Genomic DNA, 20514 nt, shown 5'->3' on the forward strand with positions numbered 1-20514 from the left:
AAAGACTGCTGAAATCTAAACAAAAGGCAGAGCAAGAAGAGTGGTCCCAAATTATCACAGTCTCTCAACAAAGTGGGAAACATCAGAGCTAAGGGAGGACTTGAGAAGGAAATGGGGTCACAAGGTTTTCAGAGCCACTTCCATAAATATCGATTTGGTGTCATAGATTATTAGTGTTGCCTCCTACATATTCTGGTTGGGAAGGCAATATTTAACACACTTTCCTCTGGGCTATTACGTCAATTTCTATAGAAAACTTTTTTAATGCATTGTAAATCACTACAGTTGAAGAAGGAAATTTTAAAAAATGATATCTTAGAACTTTGTCCACTCTCACAGTCACACATGGAGAGTTTCCAGTACTCAATCAGTCACGGCTACGGGAGGCAGAGTCAAGCAGAGGCATATCCATTCCAATTCTAGCTTGGGCAGTGCCTAACAAGTGGAAGGCACTCTGCTATGTTAACACTAAAACCTGCTGTGCTGGGCAGCAGCCACATGAGAATGAGTCGAGGGTGGATACTCACGTTTACTGCTCAGAAGGAGGCAATGGTAAACTACTTCTGTAGTTTTATCAAGAAAACTCTTTGAGTACACTACTAGAACAATTGCAGATGGAGGTAGGACATTCTGGGAGAGATGGGCCCATTGTGCTGCTATGGGTTGCAGATAATAATAATGGTGGTATTTGTTAAGCTCTAACTATGTGCAAAGCACTGTTCTAAGCGCTCTGGGGCATACAAGGTGATCAGGTTGTCCCACCTGGGGCTCACAGTCTTAATCCCCATTTTACAGATGAGGTAACTGAGGCACAGAGAAGTTAAGTGGCTTGTCCAAGGTCACACAGCTGACAAGTGTTGGAGCTAGGATTCGAACCCATGACCTCTGACTCCCAAGCCCACGCTCTTTCCACTGAGCCACGCTGCTGCTTCGACAGCACACGACAAACAAGAAATATGTGCATAAGCAAAATAACTAGAGAGATTTGACAATCAGCTGGCAATGTAATATCTTTGTGCTCTGTGAGACACTGAAAAAATGTCTTTCCAACAATTTTAATTATTGGTTTACACTTGGTAATTAGCCCCTCAGCACCCTTGTGGCACTCCAAGGCATGTGAATGTCCCTAGAGAAGCAACGTAGCTTAGTGGAAAGAGCACAGGCTGAGAGTCAGAGTTTGTGGGTTCAAATCCCAGCTCTTCCATTTCTCAGCTGTGTGACTGAGCAAGTCACTTAACTTCTCTGTTCCTCAGTTACCTCATCTGTAAAATGGGGAACAATACTGTGAGCCCTGCGTGGGACAACCTGATTACCTTGGATCTACCCCAGTGTTTAGAGCAGTGCTTGGCACATAGTAAGTGCTTAACAAGTACCATCATTATTATCATTTGTGACTTAGTCCCACGTGGAAACATAATCAACACTGGTATTTACTGAGCATTTACTGTGTGTGAAGTGTTGTACTAAGTGCTTGTGTCAGTACAATACAACAGAATTGATAGACACCTTCCCTGCCCACATCAAACACAACCGTCATGGCCTCTTATAATTTCATCATTGAGCCTATCATTCTAATTCTGACACACAGATATATTTGTATGACTGGTTGGCATGAGGTTCGATACATAGCACAATTCTTCATCACTGATAGCTTCATCTCAAATTCAAATTTAGCTTAATGAAACATTGTACTTCCCAAACGCTTAGTACAGTGCTCTGCACACAGTAAGTGCTCAATAAATGATTGAATGAATTTACAGTTCACTAAAATCTGTAATTAAAGCATGGTTCATGCTCCCAGGCTACCACAAGCTATTTCGTTACTCCTTCTTATTCTTCTCAGTATTGTAGCAATGACAGGGATGGTGAGAAAGGACTGAAGATCCATTATTTTAGATAAATTTCAATGTAATCAAAATATAACTTTTTCTAAAAAATGAATTTTTTTCAAGATCTTGATGTTGAATAAAATTCTACACCAGGGTGGTGGGTGGGTGACAAGGGAGATCTGAAGGGACATTCGTATTCGTATGACTAATTTGAAAAGGTCTTTATACAACTTCAATAAACAGACCCTGGGAATATCCCTCATTGTAACATTGCCAAATCGTCATCATGATTAAGAAAACGTTTTCCTGTTAATCACCTTACTCAGGGCCTCCTTAACATCCTCATTCCTCAGGCTTTAGATCAGGGGTTCAACCTAGGGATCATATTGGTGTAGAACACAGACACCACTTTATTCTGATCGATTGAATAACTGGATTTGGTCATCACATATGTGAAAGTGATGGTCCCATAATGCAAAGTGACAGCAGTGAGGTGGGAGGTACAAGTGGAGAAAGCTTTGTGTTTACCGTCCCTTGAGTTCATCCTCATTATTGTCAAGATGATGTATACATAAGAAATTGCAATGACAAGTATGGTGACCACTATTATTGACCCCAAGAAGATAGAAGGAATGATTTTAATAACTGAAATGTCTGAACAAGAAAGTTTCAAAAGTGGAGCAAAATCACAGAAAAGGTGGTTTATCTGATTAGGCCCACAGAAATGTACATTTAATAAGCAAATGGTAAATGTCCAAGCATTCATACAACCATCTATGTAGGAAGTAACTATCATCAGGATGCAGACATTGTCGGACATTTTGCCAGAGTGCAGTACAGGGCTACAGATAGCCACATATCAGTCATAAGCCATAGCAGCAAATAAGAAGCATCCAGTTGTTCCAAGGGTCACTTCAGAACACAGCTGAGCAATACAACTGGCCAAAGGCATTGTGTAGAGATCAGCCAAGAAGCTTCCAAGCATTACTGACGTTACACAGGAGGAATACTCAATTTCAACAGCAGCCAAATGGCTGAGGAAAAACTACATTGGGGTATAAAGCTTGGAACTGACCCTAATTAACAAGATGATACTGAAGTTTTCCATTAAAGTCACAACATAAATCCCTAGGAATATCACGAAGATGATGGCCTGAAGGGTGGCATCCCCAGTTAACCCCCAGAGAATGAATTCCATTACAGTGCTCTGGTTTCTTCCAGTCATGAAGTATTCTAGAAATAGTTTCTGTTGAAACAAAAAGGGACCTTTTACTAAACAACAGATCAACGTGGTAATTATTGGACAAATTTTCATAAAAATATCTCTCTCCTGAAAGGCGTATTCATTAGATTCAGGGAAATCAATCAATCAATCAATAGTATTTATTGAGCACTTACTTTGTGCAGGGTATTTTTGTAAGTATTTGGTGAGTAAAATAATACCAATATAACAGATATATTCCCTGCTAATAACGAGCTTACACTCTAGAGGGAAATATGGGAAGAACCTGAATCAGTTCCCAAGAAGTCATGCATGTACAATGAAACGTGTATAGATTAGATTTCAAATTTAGGGATTGAGGTTAAAAGAGTCATTTACAAACCCACGGCCCCTTCCTGGTAGCTGAAGACCCATAGAATAGAGGGACCATGTTCCAAATGAGAGGCACAGGTGTTGAAGGATTTTCTTTGTTCTTCGGATGACTTTATTCTGAGACTGGTCAACAGCATCTACAAGAAAAATCAACTGGATTCTCCAGAGTGGGTAGAATTATAAGGGACCCTAAGACTGAAGGAATTATTTTAGTAAACATCTTGGGAGAGCAAGGAAGTTTCAGTAATGTGGGAAAATCACAGAAATAAATGATGATTACATTAGGTCCTCTGAAGGATAATATAAATAAATCAAAACTCCTAAATATGGTGCTTCATGCACAGTAAGTGCTTAAGAAAAATGATTGATTCATTTATTAAAATATTTCCTAAATAGGAGCCTACTATCATTAGGATCTCTTAGACATAGTCATTGGATAAACCAGTGGGTGCAGATGGCTATGTATCAGTTACATGCCATCATAGTTAAAAGGGGGGCACTTAGCCTGTCCAGATATTTTAGTGATAAGGAATTAGACAGCACAGTCCATATGTGAAATGCTTTTCTTCTCCAAAAGTTTTGTTTTCAAAGTAATTTAGAAGTGGTGGTTGAGAACTTACATACATCTGTTGAGGATAAGTGGTTAAGGGAAAAATAAAGTTCCCCAACATGATGACCACATAGGTCATTAGACACACCCTAAAGAGGATGATCTGGACCACTGAATCATTTGTTAATCCAAGAGGAATGAATTCCATGACCATAGATTGATTTCCACCAGCCATTTATCAGTCACCTCTGTTTTGGGAGATGAAACTTGTGAATAAATCAGAACACAGCATTAAAAAAGGGTATCTACAACTCATGGGAAAGCTTCCAGAAAGAATACATTTTTTTAAAAAAAATGGAGACATTATAGTAGGAAAAAAAGCCTCAGTAAAGATTAGGTAAGAAAAAATGAATTTAGAAAGCAAGATAAAGTTACAATCATTCAATTAATCGATGATATTTATTGAGTGCAGTCCCTTTACTAAGTGCTTAGGAGAGTAATAATAAAAATAACAATGGTATTTGTGAAGCGCTATATGCCAAGCATTTTTCCTATGAATCCCGGGCCTGTATTCTTTCCATTAGGCCATGCTGCTTCCCAACATTGTCTAAAGGAAGTGTTAATCGAAGAAAAATTAATTTTCTGGCATCATAATTTTAGTACAGAGCACATCCCTGGGATATAGACGTTAATTATAATGACTTTTTTCTTAACTAAAATGATACTTTTCCACGAGTTGTACCCAATTTTTCATTTCTTTCAAATTCACAATTAGAATGTGTCATCCAAACAACAATCACGTACTTTTTTCTGACTGCCCATGAATTATCAATGGATTACCCCAAATTTTATTTAAAAATAATTATTCATACTTGGCCATTATCCTTTTCACTGCCCCTTTCACATCCTTGTTCCTCAGAGTATAGATTAGGGGGTTCAGCATGGGGATCACCATTGTGTAGAACAGAGACACATCTTTATTCTGCTCCAAGGAGTGGCTGGAGCTGGGCTGCACATAAGTGAACGCAATGGTTCCATAATATAGAATAACAGCCGTCAGGTGAGAGGTGCAGGAAGAGAAAGCTTTCTGTCTCCCACCGGTTGACTGGATCCTCACAATGGCACAGAGGATGTGTATATAAGAGACGACTATGGTTAGGACGGTGCTCAAAATAATGATGGCAGCAGAGATAGAAGAAATGATTTGAACCAGGAAAACATCAGAACAGGCAAGTTCTACTAATGGAGGGAAATCACAGAAAAAAATGATTGATTTCATTGGATCTACAGAAGGCTAAACCAAGCACACAAATAGTAAATAGCACGCTATTTAAACAACCCCCGACATAGGAGGTAGCTATGAGCTGGACACAGACTTTATTTGACAAGGAGATGGTATAGAGCAGGGGATTGCAGATGGCCACAAAACGGTCATATGCCATCATAGCCAGTAGGATGCCTTCTGATGTCCCAAAGACAAAGACAGAACAGAGCTGGGCAACACAGCCAGCAAAGGATATTGTGTCTCTCTCCACTAGGAAGCTCTTAAGCATTTTGGCGTGACAGTTGATGAATACCAAAAATCAATGAAAGCCAAATGGCTCAGAAAATGTGAAGTTGGGAACTGGCCCTGATAAACATGATAATGATGAGATTACCCACGACTGTGACAACATAAACCACGAGAAACAATGTGAAGAGGAAGATCTGGAGGACAGGATCATCTGTTTATCCCAAAATAACGAACTCTCTCTTAAGAAGTGTCATTTCCATCAGCCACGTTGTTCAGGATAAAGACTCTGGATGAAAAACATAGATTTTAGAAGCATTCCATTTGTTCCAGCTCTCGCCTTCATACTTACCTTTCCCCTTCACCCACTACTTGCCAGCCTTAGTCCTACCTGCCAAGTATTGTAACCATCCCTAACTCTCAATCAGTGAGTGGTAATTATTGAGCACATACTGTGTGCAGATCATTGTACTAAATACTTGTGAGAGCACCATAAAATTTATAATAATAATAATAATGATAACAATATAGTTGGTAGACATGATTCTGGCTCTCAAGGGGTTTACAGTTTTTTGGTTAAGATAGACCCTAAAAAAATTACGACCAAGGGAGGCAACAAAGAGTAAGGATCTGTTCACAAGTGCTGAGTGGATGGAGTGCCTAACAAAATGCTTTGAAGGAAAGGACCAAGGTGTAAAGATGAGGCGGGGGGAAGGAGAATGTGCAGAGGTGAAGCAGCATGATTTAATGAATAGAGCACAGGCCTGGGAGTCAGAAGGCCCTGGATTCTGTTCCTGGACCTGTCACATGTTTGCTGTGTGAGCTTAGGCAAGTTACTTAACTTCTCTGGGCCTCAGTTACCTCATCTGTAAAATGGGGATTAAGAGTGTGAGCCCCAAATGGGACAGGGACTGTGTCCAACCTGATTAACTTTTATCTACCCCAGTGCTTAGAATAATGTTTGGCACGTAGTAAGTGCTTAACAAGTACTATTATTATTATTATTATTATTATTATTATTATTATTATTATTGTTATTATTATTATTATTATTATTATTATTATTATTATTATTATGTCATGGAAGTCCTCCTGGAAAAGAACTGAGGCCTGGGAGTTAGAAGGACACATGTTCTAATCCCAGCTTTGTCACTTGTCTCCTGTGTGGCCTTGGGGTAGTCACTTCACTTCTCTGTGCCTCAGTTCCCTGATCTGTAAAATGGATATTAAAACTGTGAGCATCATGTGGGACAGGCTCTGTGTCCAACCTGATTTGCTTGTATCCACACCTGCATTTAGTACAGTGCCTGGCACATAGTAAACACTTGACAAATACCACAATTAATAGTGTTTTGGTGGCCTGTTGAATAAGAGGTGGGGAGGGAATTCCAGTAAGGAAAGAGCTTGGGAGCAAAGGGCTGATGGAAAGGAAGACCAGATTGAGGCACAGTAAGTAGGTTGGTATTAGAAAAGCCAAGTGTGGGTTGAGCTGTAGTGGGAGAGGAGCAAGAATAGGTAGAAAGGAGAGAACTATAATGGACACTTTCTCCAATCAATCAATATCAGTTGTATTTATTGAGCGCTTACTATGTGCAGAGCACTGTACTAAGCGCTTGGGAAGTACAAATTGGCAACACATAGAGACAGTCCCTACCCAACAGTGGGCTCACAGTCTAAAAGGGGGAGACAGAGAACAGAACCAAACATACCAACAAAATAAAATAAATAGGATAGAAATGTACAAGTAAAATAAATAAATAAATAAATAAATAAATAAATAGAGTAATAAATATGTACAACCATATATACATATATACAGGTGCTGTGGGGAAGGGAAGGAGGTAAGATGGGGGGATGGAGAGGGGGACGAGGGGGAGAGGAAGGACGGGGCTCAGTCTGGGAAGGCCTTCTGGAGGAGGTGAGCTCTCAGCAGGGCCTTGAAGGGAGGAAGAGAGCTAGCTTGGCGGAGGGGCAGAGGGAGGGCATTCCAGGCCCGGGGGATGACGTGGGCCGGGGGTCGACGGCGGGACAGGCGAGAACGAGGTACAGTGAGGAGATTAGCGGTGGAGGAGCGGAGGTTGCGGGCTGGGCAGTAGAAGGAGAGAAGGGAGGTGAGGTAGGAGGGGGCGAGGTGATGGAGAGCCTTGAAGCCCAGGGTGAGGAGTTTCTGCCTGATGCGCAGATTGATTGGTAGCCACTGGAGATTTTTGAGGAGGGGAGTAATATGCCCAGAGCGTTTCTGGACAAAGATAATCCGGGCAGCCGCATGAAGTATGGATTGAAGTGGAGAGAGACACGAGGATGGGAGATCAGAGAGAAGGCTGGTGCAGTAGTCCAGACGGGATAGGATGAGAGCTTGAATGAGCAGGGTAGCAGTTTGGATGGAGAGGAAAGGGCGGATCTTGGCAATGTTGCGGAGCTGAGACCGGCAGGTTTTGGTGACGGCTTGGATGTGAGGGGTGAATGAGAGAGCGGAGTCGAGGATGACACCAAGGTTGCGGGCTTGTGAGACGGGAAGGATGGTAGTGCCGTCAACAGAGATGGGAAAGTCAGGGAGAGGACAAGGTTTGGGAGGGAAGACAAGGAGCTCAGTCTTCGACATGTTGAGCTTTAGGTGGCGGGCGGACATCCAGATGGAGATGTCCTGAAGGCAGGAGGAGATGCGAGCCTGGAGGGAGGGGGAGAGAGCAGGGGCAGAGATGTAGATGTGGGTGTCATCGGCGTAGAGATGATAGTTGAAGCCATGGGAGCGAATGAGGTCACCAAGGGAGTGAGTGTAGATTGAGAACAGAAGGGGACCAAGCACTGAACCTTGGGGAACCCCCACAGTAAGAGGATGGGAGGGGGAGGAGGAGCCTGCAAAAGAGACTGAGAAAGAACGACCGGAGAGATAAGAGGAGAACCAGGAGAGGACGGAGTCTGTGAAGCCAAGGTCAGATAGCGTGGAAGGGGGTGGTCCACAGTGTCAAAGGCAGCTGAGAGGTCGAGGAGGATTAGAACAGAATATGAGCCGTTGGATTTGGCAAGCAGGAGGTCATTGGTGACCTTTGAGAGGGCAGTTTCCGTGGAATGAAGGGGACGGAAGCCAGACTGGAGGGGATCGAGGAGAGAGTTGTTGTTGAGGAATTCTAGGCAGCGCGTGTAGACAACTCGTTCAAGGAGTTTGGAAAGGAATGGAAGGAGGGATATGGGACGATAACTAGAAGGTGAGGTGGGGTCAAGAGAGGGTTTTTTTAGGATGGGAGAGACATGGGCATGTTTGAAGGCAGAGGGGAAGGAACCAGTGGAGAGTGAGTGGTTGAAGATGGAAGTTAAGGAGGGGAGAAGGGATGGAGCGAGAGATTTCATAAGATGAGAGGGAATGGGGTCAGAAGCACAGGTGGCCGGAGTAGCACTTGAGAGGAGGGAGGAGAGTTCCTCTGAGGATACCGCTGGGAAGGATGGGAGAGTAGCAGAGAGTGTTGAGAGCCGGGGGGATGGAGAAAGGGGGAAAGAGACTTTGGGGAGGTCGGACCTGATGGATTTAATTTTGTTAATGAAGTAGGAGGCCAGATCGTTGGGGGTGAGGGAAGGAGGAGGGGGAGGAACCGGGGGCCTGAGAAGGGAGTTGAATGTACGGAAGAGCTGGTGGGGGTGATGGGCATGGGTGTCAATAAGGGAGGAGAAATAGTTTTGTCTGGCAGAAGAGAGGGCTGCGTTAAGGCAGGAAAGGATAAACTTGAAGTGAACGAGGTTGGCATGTTGCTTAGACTTTCGCCAGCAGCGTTCGGCAGCTCGAGCTCCAGCTCCCCACCTTTTGCTCATGCCCTCCCCTCTGCCCGAAGCTACATTCCCTTTCAAATCTTTCAGGCCACAGCTCTCCTCAGCCTCAAAATCCTCCTGTTGACCCTCCACCTCCAGGAGGAATTCCTCCATTGATTTTCTTCTCCCCAGGTTTTCTCTTCCCAACTAATAATCAATCAATCGGATTTACTGAGTGCTTACTGTGTGCAGAGCACTGTACTAAACATTTGGGAGGGAACAACAGAAGAGAGCTGGTAGACATGCTCCCTGCCCACAAGGAGTGTAGAGTACAGAGGGAGAGACAGACATTAAAATTAGTAAGTGCTGAGGGCTGAGGGTGGGGTGAATGAAGCTTAAAAATCCAAGTGCAAGGACAATGCAGAAGGGAGGGGAAGTAGGGGAAATAAGGGTTTAGTCAAGGAAGAGGTCTCAGGTCTTGGGAACTCAGCTGCTCATAGCATTTTGCATATATCAATCTACATAATTTAAGGACATATATTCCATTATTCATCTTTTCATTCTTTTTCTCTTCCTCACTTTAAACAATTTTGCATTCATCTCCCTCTCTATACTGTGATCTACTTGAGGGTGGGGATTGCATCTTTTGCATCCAACATTGTCTTTCACATGCTTAGTACAGTGTTCCACACACTGTAGGTACTCAGTAAACCTCATTGACAGATTGATATAAATACATTCTTCACCCATTTTTAATATAAAATATATAAAAAATGGAGTTCAGAATTACTAATAATTGAAAAAATGTATTAGCAGACAACAAACTAAATGTATTGTTTGGAAATAACAGCTTTGTATATCCTCTCTCGTAAAACTGACTAGCCTAATTTGGGTAAATACGGAGAGTGCTTTCATGAGAAGTTAATTCTTTGTATAAAGACCAGTAATACTATTTACAAATTCAGTTTTCAGGCTAGCAGATAAAAGACAGAGAACGTAAGATGCCATTCAAAAAAAGCAGAGATCTTCAAAGTTTTGTCAAATTCCGCTGCAATATTAACTACAGAATGTCATTCACTAGAGATTCCACACATGCTCTTTCAAACCAGGATTGCCTTCAGATGATAACAAAGAGAGACAGCTCACAGAGTGCACTGTCACCAGGATGCAGCAAATGGTGTGGGTGTGGCAGGACAACCTTGCAAAATGCAAGGATTTTCATTGTGCAACTTTGAAGAATTGCAATTTTAACATTTGATAATTGGACGATTAAAATTACTAGTAGACCACACATCACTTTTTAATGCCATCATATATATTCTTGAGATGTGCTCAATTGCAATGTTCAAAATGTTTCACAAGACATCACTGTGCAGCCCTGTTTGCCCTGCACTAAACCCAGAGTGCTTTATACATTGGTAATGCAGCTCCAAAGAGGGTATAGCCAATTCCTTCCAAATTGAGGACAGGAAATGGCCTCCCTCCGTAGAATGGCATCCTTAATGGTGGCATCCTTAGGGTGGCATCACATGAACTCAGTTACCTACTCAATCACCACAACTCAGCGAAGGTCTCCTATTGGCTGGGAGTCTTTCTTCTCAGAAAAGTATCTTCCTCATCCACTTCTCTCTGCCCAATCTTCTACCTGTTCAAAACTAAAAGCAACAAGACTGGTGTTATCAAGATTGCCTATCTCTCCTCTATTCTCTGACTCCTTTTGCTAGACACTATCCCAGAAGGGCTATTCAGAAGCCAGAGAATAATGGTAGACAGAAAACGGAGTTGGAAGTTGGGCCAGAAAGCTATGCTTCTTTCTCAGCTACAGGGAGCAGTAATTCTGCCCTGAATGCTCTGTGAAGGAGTGAGATGTGGACAATGTGTTGCCACAGTGTGTCTCAGTGGAAAGAGCATGGGCTTGGGAGTCAGAGGACATGAGTTCAAATCCCAGCTCCACCACTTGTCTGCTGAGTGACCTTGGGCTTAACTTCTCTGTGCCTCAATTACTACATCTGTAAAAATGGGGATTGAGACTGTGAGCACCACGTGGGACAACCTGATTACCTTGTATCCACCCCAGTGCTTAGAATACTGCTCAGTTCATAGTAAGCACTTAAAAAATACCATAATTATTTTTATCATTATTATTATTAGACTGTCCATGAAACAGTGAGTCTTCTGGTTTCCTGGAATATATACTTTAGACTTAGTTGAAATTCACCCACAAAAAATTCCTCCACAAAAGATGGAAAATATCAGTGTATTTGCAGAATGTTATTTAGGTCAAATATATTGGCTGTAATGATAATTCTACCCGTTGTGCTCCTTGAGTGGGAGAAATGAGATGGCAAAGAGGCTCCTAATATTAGGTAGGTGACAATAGTTTCCTCACTACCTTCCTTGACGGTTTCAGGATTGAGCCCTGTGGTTTATTTCAGACTCTACCTGAGTCAAGTTTGTTAAACCAAATGATTCATTACACAGTTTGACAACAATGAGTTTGACAGAAAGGATAAATGCCATAGAGGCCCCTTGCACATAATGAAGTCTAATGTGGCTGATAGTGGGACAAAAAGTGTGTCTGATCTCCTTACCTTGCATAGTTCCCGGAGTTTAGTACAATGCTTGCCATATCATAAATGCTTAACAAATACCACAATTATATCATATGGTTATCATTATTATTACTTACTAGACCAGAGTATAAGGACAGGGATACTGTAATGTCAGTCTCAGCAACTGGTCTCACTCACTTAATATTATAATACGATCACATGCTGAGAGAAATGGGCATTTACTGGAGCCAGTAACTGCAATGGTAGCCTGGAATACCAGAACCTTTTATAGTAGCTGTCATAGTAACAGGGCTTTCTGAGTTACTGCAATCTAACTGAACATTTACTTCAATAAAAGTCACAGAGACAAAAGAGGAGTTAGGGAAGTAAACTAAAAGGAAAGATAGGAAACTAAATATAAACGAAAAAGTACAACAGTATAAACTAGGATATTGTGTCAAAAATTGGAACTATCTGTTGTATTTGTGGTACTAAACACTACTGGAGCTCCAGAAAGTATCTTATATTTAATGATTTGAACAATAGAAGTCAAAGAAAACTATAAAGATTGTATAATGCTCGGCATACAGTAAGTGCTCAATAAATATGATAGATTCATTGATAGATATTGTTATCGAAGACGTTTATAAACTCTATAATTCATTTCAGATGTGCAGAAAATACTAAAGCAGTGGATTTTTCTAAAGCACATTCACTTGGTGAAATTAACTGCTTTTGAGCTGTACAAGATCCACTATCTCTAGTATTTTTGGCACCGTATGTGAGAATTCAATTCTGGAAATTAGTTCTCTAATCTGAAATCCAAATAGCCCCTTATAACCTAAGAAAGTCTTTAGAATTTTTATATTCTTGTCCTTTTTTATCACTTCATTAAAATCTGGGAAGACTGTGAGGGGCTGTGCCCAACCTGACCATCTTGTATTTACACCTAGTGCTTAGTACAGTGCATGGCACATAGTAAACACTAACAAGTGTCACAATAATAATAAAGTCTGCTGCATTGTTATGGCTTTAAAATCTAAAATCTGCCTTACTGAAAATAATTCTTTAAAATCCCTTTGAAGTATGACACCTTCGGAGCAGGAAAGAAACATCTCTGGATCACAAAGGGATTATTGGAGTATAAATAGCACTTTATCATGTGTGCCATGAGTTTAGGGCATTTGGGAAATTTATACCTTGGAGCTACAAGCCAGGGTTACATCTCTCAGTAGGACATCAAAAATGTCCTTTTTTCATATGTGGTAAAATTGAATGAAACTTAACACTGATGATTTGAGAGTTGGTGGCTAATCTATTTTGATGATCACTCCTGGATCTTGCAAGAAGAATTCAGGTCTTAGTTTAAGATGGTTTGGAGCCATTTCTTGCTGAAGAAGGAAAAGAACAGATAAAAAATATCAGCAAAATTAATTGTGAATGTTAGCTCAACTCTACCTCTAGAAACCTCATTGCTTTTTAAGGTTTTTGTTTTTCATTTCATTTCCCCAAAAGAAGCAAAAAATTATTCAATTGATAGATTTTGGGACTAGAAGTCAAGTTCTAATCCCAGCCCTGCCACTGACCTGCTTTGTAACTTGAGAAAGAAAGCACTTAATCTCTGTAAGTCTTAGTTTCCTTAACTCTAAAATGGGAATCAAATATCTGCCTTCCCTCCCTCTTAGTTTGTTACCTCTGAAGGGGACAATGACTGTGACCCCAACACTTTGTTCATAGTATCCATCAGTGGTATTGAGCACTTACTGTGTGCAGAACACTGTACTAAGCACTTGGAAGAGTTCAATATAAGAGAGTTGGTAGCTATGTTCCCTGGTCAAAAGGAGTTTAGAGTCTAGAAAGGAGCTTACAGGGACGTAATAAATAAACTAAGTATTTACCCTTGCAGAAACTGAAATAAGAACTACCCATCTAGGCATAGGAGACTAAATTAATATTTTTCCCATTATTCAAGTCTATCCACTAACCTGTTCCCATGTCAGGAATTCTCTCATACCCAATGTAAAGTCATCAATATATCTCCTTCCAGATAAATCCCTTTTTATCTAAGTGTGTTCCACATGGTGTTGAATAACATTTATTCCTAGCCTTTCTTTTACTAAACTTTTGAAAATTTAAGGACTTGTTTTAACAGTATTTGTTAATTACTTACAATGTGTCAAACACTGAGATAGACACAACGTTATCAAATTAGACACAGTCCCTATCCAACATGGGGCTCACAGTCTAAGTAGGTATTGAATCCCCATTTTACAGATGAGGAAATTGAGGAATAAAGAAGTTATGTGACTTTTCCAAGGTCACACAACAGGCTAGTGGCAAAACAGGGATTATGACCCAGGTCTTCTTAACTCCAAGTCCCATGCTTTCTCCATTAGGCCATGCTGCTTTTCAAGACCTTTGTTAATTCATCATCAACTTTACCTCCTAGTATCCATTTTTAACAACATTTCCTCATATGTTCAATTTTGTAAACGTTTGCAACAACACTGACCACCTGCATGTTCCTGGCAATCTGGGTCCCTGTGGGTGGCAGGGGTGAGAGAGCAAGAGGTGCTGTACAGACGATTAGCATTATGATCAATTCCTTTCCCACAGGTCTCTCCTGCCTGACATCTCTATTTTTATCCTGGAGAGATACACTTTCCCTTGACTTTCTGTTCCTCTTGCCTGGGGAAAGGATTGACACCACCAGTTAATGTCTATGGCTACGTTTGATGCGTTCGGCCTGTAAAGGCAGAAATGGCAAACCGGGCTGCCCACCAAAGTGTGTTGCCTTAAATCAGGATCTCATGAGCCTCCGTATGAATAGATCTCTTCTGAGGACTCTGTAAACATTTTCCATAATTTCCCAAGATAATTCTTCAGTATGGGATAAGGGATTCAAAAAATGTCTAAAACACAGAATCCTTCCCACCCACAGCACCTCATTAAAGGCAGAACACACCCATAGCTATTTGTTTGATGTTCAGAATCTTTGCAGGCAGTGTCCTCAAAATCTCTTTTCTGAGGCTTCACACCTGAACTGGACAATGAAAAGGAACACCCTCTCTCCTGGCAGTAATGTCAGGTCTTGTGACTTCCCCTTTTAGACTGTGAGCCAGCCCACTGTTGGGTAGGGACTGTCTCTATATGTTGCCAACTTGTACTTCCCAAGCGCTTAGTACAGTGCTCTGCAAACAGTAAGCACTCAATAAATACGATTGATTGATTGATTGATTCCCCTGCACTTAGTACAGTGCTTGACACAAAAGAAGCCCTTACCAAATACCACAGTTTGTCATTATCATTATTGTTATTAATAATAAGATCCATCAAATTGATGTGAGAGATTTTGTCCTATGATTTCAATTCTATGGTGAGCTACTGCACCAGTTGCTCCCTGAAACAGCCTTGTGGGCTCAATGGTCATTGAGTGCTGCGTCTGTGGAATAGTAATTATAATTATGGTGCTTGTTAGGGGCATACTATGTGCCAAGCACAGTTCTAAGAACTAGGTGGGTGAACAGGTTGGACACTCTCCCTGTCCCAGATGGGGCACACTCTCTTAACTCCCATTTTACAAATGAGGTCACTGAGGCCCAGAGTAGTGAAGTGACGTCCAAAATCACACAGTGAACAAGTGTTGGAGCCGGGAGTAGTTCCTGTGCTCTATCCATTACGTCAAGCTGCTTCTCTCTGGACTCTTGTCCTGAAGTCCAAGAACCCATGAACACTCATTCAATCAATCAATCAATCAGTAGTATTTTTTATTGAGCACTTACCGATTACAGAGCACTGTTCTTTATGCTTGGGAAGTATAATTCAATACAACAGAGTTGGTAGATTCGATCCACAAGAAGCTTACAGTATTTAGGAGGAGACAGACATTAAAATGGATTAGGGAAAGGGAAAATAGTAGCATGATAGAGGAAATAGTTGGCCCAACATAGATAGAAGCAGTGTGGTCTAGTAGATAGAGGGTGGGCCTGGGAGTCAGAAGGACCTGTGTTCTAATTCTGACTCAGCCACTTGTGACCTTGTGCAAGTCACTTCACTTCTTTATGCCTCAGACACCTCATCTGTAAAATGGGGATTTGAGACTGAGTTCCATGCAGGACATGGATTGGATCCAACCTGAACAAGCTTGTGCTTAGTACAGAGCTTGGCACATAGTAAGCTCTTAACAGAAACCATTAAAAATCGTGGGCAACAAACAGTGATATCCTCACATGAAGTCAGTTTCCAAGATTTGAAGCGATACTCATCTTAACACGACTTTGTCAGGAGGAACATATGTGAAGAATGGATGGAAATAAGATACCCAGTTGTTGTATGCTGAGCAGTATTCGACAACGGAAAGCAACTGAAGTAAGCAAAATAATGTACGAATGAAGGAAAAGCAACCAAGACAATGTGGTGTCACCAATGAAGGCAGGAAAGTTGAAAGCTATTAGACAAGGCTGGTGCATTGCAATTCTTAAAAATAGCTCTTTTTGATGATTCTGACTGGTGCAGCCAACAACAGTTGTGACAGCCTGAAAAAGGGCTGCGTATGTGAGTGTATAAGGAATAGCCAAGCCTGTCAGTGAGTAAGTATCAGCCTTCTTCACACCTATTAGATTGTGCAGCAAATTCAGTGTTGGGTGCTAGTTGTGTTTTTGAAATATTCAGCCAACAGTCCTGTTGAAAGTGGGTAAGAGATTCATTGAGGTGGAAAGGAGAAACCACATTACCCAGGAATCAAAGGCCCTGATCAATTAACATTTTTTACTACCCCAAACCTTTTACCACAGTAAAGAGTGATCCTGGATGGAACCACACCTCCAGAGTTCTTTTGGAGGGGTGGAGGAGAGTAAAACAAATAATTCTCTCTTCTCTACTGGCTCTGATTAAGGGAATTTTTGGTTACTATAGCTTTGAGAACAGGCTCCACGTGATCAGCCTCTATTATCTAACTGAATGTATGGGAAGGTAGGCTGGAGAACCTGGTGGGGGATGGGGGGTGTTAATTAAATGGTTTCTATGAATTGAAAAGTGACTATAAACAGAATCAACCACCTCCATCAGGGCCACTGTTTCATTTTACCAGGGGCTGGGCTTTTGAGGATAGGGGACTGGGGAGTGGAAAATGGGTTGGGCAGTGTGAAAGGGGAAGATAGATCCAGTGTGGGGGGTCTATCAACAGGGATCTCTTAGAGATATGATAGCTGCGTGTATTAAATCATTAATATTGTATACAGAAGCAGCCAAAAAAAGCAAAACAAGGACTAGGTTTGAAAAAGGAGATTCAAAATGCAGGAGTTGAATGAGTTTTGCTCCTGTGTAAAAGCATGATTTGTCTGCACCTGGAAATCTGTGGATGGTTCTGCATGCTATACCTTAGAAACAATATAAAGCACCTGGAGATAGGACAGAGAAGGGTAATCGAGGTGACTGCTGTGAGGAGGATGTGGAAGTATCTGAAGGTCGGCCTAGGCAGAGACCAAGTTTATATGGAGAAGCAGCATGGCTTAATGGAAAGAGCACAGACTTGGGAGTTAGAGGTCATGGATTCTAATCACGCCTCTGCCACTTGTCAGCTGTGTGACTTTGGGCAAGTCACTTAACTTCTCTGGGCCTCAGATAGCTCATCTGCAAAATGGGGAGGAAGCCTGTGAGTACCACGTGTAATGACCTGATTATCTCAACCCTTAGAACAGTGCTTGGCACCTAGTAAACGCCTAGCAAATTCCATTGTTATTATTGTTATTATTATCATCATCATCATCATCATCATCATCATCACCAACCTTCATATTATCCTCTCACAAGAACAAAGTACAATGCTTGTGCACAGTAATTGTTCATTAAATACCACTGATGGATTGATTGATCTGCTTGAGAATAAATGGAAAATAATAGGACTCTTCTGTCTAGAAAAGATTGGGCATGAATATGATGCAAGTTTACTGAAACCTGCAGGATTTGGGCACAAAAAAATGTGTTGTTCACTAAATTCCATGATAACAAGACATTAAATTTGAAAGTGGGACATTCACAGTAAACAAAAGGAAAAATTCTTCACACCTGGGATAGTTAGCATAATTAATTATGATAGGAATTTATATAGGCCAAAAAATATCAGTGGGTTCGAGAGGGGGTTGGATAATGCATGGGAACATGTAATAAAATGGGTTTTAGTGATGAAAGGTATGAATACTGGATGGTATCCTCCTAGGCTCTATAGTTAAGGAGGGACATTTTCATATGAATCCTCCAAGAATCCTGGAGTCCATGTGGGGAACAGAACACTGAGCTGAGTGAAACATTGCCTAACACACATCCGTATATTAGTACTTTTTATGGTATTTGTTAAGTTCTCACCAGGAGCCAGGCATTGTACTTAGCAATGGGTTGGAGCCTCCAGTGGTTGCCCATCCACCTCTGCCTCAAACAGAAACCTCTTACCATCGGCTTTAAAACATTCAGTCACCTTGCTCCCTTCTGCCTCATCTCGCTGCTCTCCTACATAGACCAGTCTTCACACTTTGCTCCTCTAATACCCAACTACTCAGTGCATCTCCATCTCATCAATCTCACCACCGCCCCTTTGCCCATGCCCTGCCTCTGGCTTGGAACACCTTCCCTTTTCCTATTCTGAGGACAAATAATCTCCGCTCACTTCAAAGCCTTACTAAAGGCACATCTCGTCCAAGAGATCTTACCTGACTGAGCTCTTACTTTTCTCCCACTTCTGTTTACATCACCCTTACTTGTTTCATTTATAAACCTCCTGCCCCACAGCACTTATGTACATACCAATAATTTGTTCATATTAATGTCTGTCTCTCTCTTTAGACTGTATGCTTGTTATGGGCAGGGAATTTGTCACTTACAATATTGTGTTGTACCCTCCCAAGCCTCTAGTACAATGTCCTGCACATATTAAGTGCTCAATTAATACTATTGATTGATTGACTGAATATAGTTGGCAGACACGTTCCCTACCCACAACTCACAAAAGCGATTTATGGTTGAAAACAGACCCCAAATCCCAAAATGTCACACAATGCATACTAACCCAGTTTCATTATCAAAATGTTATTATCCAGTATTACAAAGAACAAACATTTTTTCCCATTATCTTAATCACTACCCCTTTCACATCCTTGTTCTTCAGAGTGTAGATTAGAGGGTTCATCATGGAGATCACTACTGCATAGAAAAGAGAAACAACTTTATTCTGCTCCAAAGAGTAGCTGGAACTGGGCTGCATGTAAGTGAATGTGAGGGTTCCATAATATAAAATAAAGGCTGTCAGGTGGGAGGTGCAGGTAGAGAAAGCTTTCTGTCTCCCATCACTTTCCTGGATTCTCACGATGGTAATTAAGATGTGAGACTATGTTTAGGACAGTGCTCAATATAATGATGGCAGCAAAGATGGAAGAAAGAATTTGTATGAGGTGAATGTAAGAGCAAATGTTCCATTAAGACGGGAACATCGCAAAAGAAATGATTGATTTCATTGAGTCCACAGAGGCTAAACTAAATAAAAAGAGGTTAATAGCATGCCATTCAAACAGCCCCCCAAATAGGAAGCAGCTATGAGCTGGATGCAGACCCTATTGGACACAGAGATGGCATAGAGCAGGGGATTACAGATGGCCACATAACGGCCATATGCCATCATAGCCAGCAAGATTCCCACTGAGGTCCCAAAGACAAAGACAGAACAGAACTTGGCAGCTCAGCTAGCAAAGGATATTGTGCTTCTCTCCACCAAGAAGCTCGGGAGCATCCTAAATGGCTCAGATAGCTCATGGTACACTGATGTATGATGTTGGGAACTTACCCCAATTTATGTATAATGCTAAAACTGCCCAGTACAGTGACAACATAAACCACTAGAAAGAACATAAAGAGGAAGATACAGAGGATTAAATTGTGTTAATCCCAAAATAATGAACTCTGACACTGAAGTGTCATTTCCATCAGCCATTATCTCATGATGATGTATCTGTTTTTAAAAAAGATGGATTTTAGAAAAATAAACAAAATGGAAAAGGATACATTCTCCCATATTTAGTACAGTCCATTGTGAATCATTGATTGAGGGTGAATTAAGCCTATTATTCACAGGTACTAGTTTCCTCCCCATTCATACTGACTAGCATGCTTTGCATTAATATGTATATTGACTTTGAGACCATAATTGCATGTATATTGTATTAAGACTAGTAGTCATGTCTCATGCAATTATATCCAAACTTAATTTTCATCTAGGTAGGAAAGAACAAGTTTCACAGAAAGACAATGGGTCAATCAATTTCAGTATCTTTCTGTATTCATTGTATTCTGTATTCATTGTCAATTGTATTCATTGAGCGCTTACTGTGTGCAGAGCTCTTGGGAGAATACCGTAGTACAGAGTTGGTAGTTGCATTTGCTGCCCACAGTGGGCTTACAGTCTAAAGGGCAGGGCAGACATTAGTGTAAATAAATAAATTACAGATATGTGCACAAGTGCTGTGGGTCTGGAGGAGAGTGAATAAAGGGAGCAAATCAGGGTGACACAGAAGGGAGTGGGAAAAGACATCATCATCATCATCAATCGTATTTATTGAGCACTTACTGTGTGCAGAGCACTGTACTAAGCGCTTGGGAAGTACAAGTTGGCAACATATAGAGACAGTCCCTACCCAACAATGGGCTCACAGTTTAAAAGGGGGAGAAAGAGAACAAAACCAAACATACTAATA

General features: G+C 41.3%; 2 pseudogenes; both read right to left on the reverse strand.

Moving 5' to 3' along the window:
- Positions 1–2119: 2119 nt before the first annotated feature.
- LOC119945274 lies at positions 2120–3054 on the reverse strand (annotated as a pseudogene).
- Positions 3055–4835: 1781 nt separating this feature from the next.
- On the reverse strand, positions 4836–9398 carry LOC119945028 (annotated as a pseudogene).
- Between the last annotated feature and the right edge of the window lie 11116 nt (positions 9399–20514).

The sequence above is a fragment of the Tachyglossus aculeatus genome, chromosome 24, assembly GCF_015852505.1.
Source record: "Tachyglossus aculeatus isolate mTacAcu1 chromosome 24, mTacAcu1.pri, whole genome shotgun sequence".
Taxonomy (NCBI): domain Eukaryota; kingdom Metazoa; phylum Chordata; class Mammalia; order Monotremata; family Tachyglossidae; genus Tachyglossus; species Tachyglossus aculeatus.